This window comes from Salmo trutta, chromosome 30 (genome assembly GCF_901001165.1).
Source record: "Salmo trutta chromosome 30, fSalTru1.1, whole genome shotgun sequence".
Lineage (NCBI taxonomy): Eukaryota > Metazoa > Chordata > Actinopteri > Salmoniformes > Salmonidae > Salmo > Salmo trutta.
Window position 1 is genome coordinate 33,987,337 of NC_042986.1, and position 2,500 is coordinate 33,989,836.

The 2,500-nt window shown below is 46.4% G+C and overlaps 1 protein-coding gene across 1 annotated transcript in view; it reads left to right on the plus strand.

The window, feature by feature from the left end:
- The window catches only part of LOC115168910 (voltage-dependent calcium channel subunit alpha-2/delta-3), a 167,469-nt gene that overhangs the window by 51,725 nt on the left and 113,244 nt on the right, over positions 1–2,500 (plus strand). The gene's annotated exons all lie outside the window — the stretch shown is intronic.

A 2,500-nucleotide genomic window follows, 5' to 3' on the forward strand; every position in this document is an offset into this window, starting at 1 on the left:
TAACATGCTACACTAACTGACCGTTCAATGTGTAAAACTACATCGTACTAACATGCTACACTAACTGACTGCTCAATGTGTAAAAGCACATCATGCTGACATGCTACACTGACTGCTCAATGTGTAAAAGCACATTATGTTAACATGCTACACTGACTGCTCAATGTGTAAAAGCACTAATGCTAACATGCTAACATGCTACACTGACTGCTCAACGTGTAAAAGCAAATCATGCTAACATGCTAACATGCTATGCTGACTGCTCAATGTGTAAAAGCACATCATGTTAACATGCTAACATGCTACACTAACTGACTGTTCAATGTGTAAAACTACATCGTACTAACATGCTACACTAACTGACTGCTCAATGTGTAAAAGCACATCATGCTAACATGCTAACATCCTACACTGACTGCTCAATGTGTAAAAGCACATCATGGTAACATTAGAAGTCAGTAAAAAAGAAATGTCCTCTCACTGTCAACTGCGTTTATTTTCAGAAAACTTAACATGTGTAAATATTTGATTCAACAACTGAGATATAAACTGAACAAGTTCCACAGACATGTGACTAATAGAATAATGTGTCCCTAAACAAAGGGGGGTCAAAATCAAAAGTAAAGGTCAGTATCTGGTGTGGCCACCAGCTGCATTAAGTTCTGCAGTGCATCTCCTCCTCATGGACGGCACCAGATTTGCCAGTTCTTGTGAGATGTTACCCCAGTCTTACACCAAGGCACCTGCAAGTTCCCGGACATTTCTGGGGGGAATGACCCTAGCCCTCACCCTCCAATCCAACAAGTCCCAGACGTGCTCAATGGGATTGAGATCCGGGCTCTTCGCTGGCCATGGCAGAACACTGACAATCCTGTCTTGCAGGAAATCACACACAGAACGAGCAGTATGGCTGGTGGCATTGTCATGCTGGAAGGTCATGTTAGGATGAGCCTGCAGGAAGGGTACCACATGAGGGAGGAGGATGTCTTCCCTGTAATGCACAGCGTTGAGATTGCCTGCAATGACAACAAGCTCAGTCCGATGATGCTGTGACACACCGTCCCAGACCATGATGGACCCTCCACCTCCAAATCAATCCCGCTCCAGAGTACAAGCCTCGGTGTAATCCTTCGATGATAAACGCGAATCCGACCATCACCCCTGGTGAGACAAAACCGTGACTCGTCAGTGAGGAGCACTTTTTGCCAGTCCTGTCTGGTCCAGCGACGGTGGGTTTGTGCCCATAGGCGACATTGTTGCTGGTGATGTCTGGTGAGGACCTGCCTTACAACAGGCCTACAAGCCCTCAGTCCAGCCTCTCTCAGCCTATTATGGACAGTCTGAGCACTGATGGAGGGATTATGGAGGGATTGTGCGGATTGTGCGTTCCTGATGTAACTCGGGTAGTTGTTGTTCCCAACCTGTACCTGTCCCGCAGGTGTTGTTACACATGGTCTGGCACTGCGAGGACGATCAACTGTCCGTCCTGTATCCTTCTAGCACTGTCTTAGGCGTCTCACAGTACGGACATTGCAATTTATTGCCATGGCCACATCTGCAGTCCTCATGCCTCCTTGCAGCATGAAAGCCAAGTTAACAAGCAGATTACCGACCATTTCGAATCTCAATGTACCTTCTCCGCTATGCAATCTGGTTTCAGAGCTGGTCATGGGTGCACCTCAGCCACGCTCAAGGTCCTAAACAATATCATAACCGCCATCGATAAGAGACATTACTGGGCAGCCATATTCATCGACCTGGCTAAGGCTTTCGACTCTGTCAATCACAACATTCTTATTGGCAGACTCAACAGCCTTGGTTTCTCAAATGATTGCCTCGCTTGGTTCACCAACTACTTCTCCGATAGAGTTCAGTATGTCAAATCAGAGGGCCTGTTGTCCAGACCTCTGGCAGTCTCTATGGGGGTGCCATATGGTTCAATTCTCGGGCCGACTCTCTTCTCTGTATACATCAATGATGTCGCTCTCGCTGTTGGTGATTCTTTGATCCACCTCTACGCAGACGACACCATTCTGTATACCTCTGGCCCTTCGTTGGATACTGTGTTAACTAACCTCCAGATGAGTTTCAATACCATACAACTCTCCTTCAGTGGCCTCCAACTGCTCTTAAATGCAAGTAAAACTAAATGCATGCTCTTCAACCGATCGCTGCCCGCACCTGCCCGCCCGTCCAGCATCACTACTCTGGACGGTTCTGACTTAGATATATGTGGACAACTACAAATACCTAGGTGTCTGGTTAGACTGTAAACTCTCCTTCCAGACTCACATTAAACATCTCCAATCCAAAATTAAATGTAGAATCGGCTTCCTATTTTGCAACAAAGCATCCTTCACTCATGCTGCCAAACATACCCTCATAAAACTGACCATCCTACCGATCCTCGACTTCGGCGATGTCATTTACAAAATAGCCTCCAACACTGTACTCAACAAATTGGATGCAGTCTATCACATTGCTGTCCGTTTTGTCACCA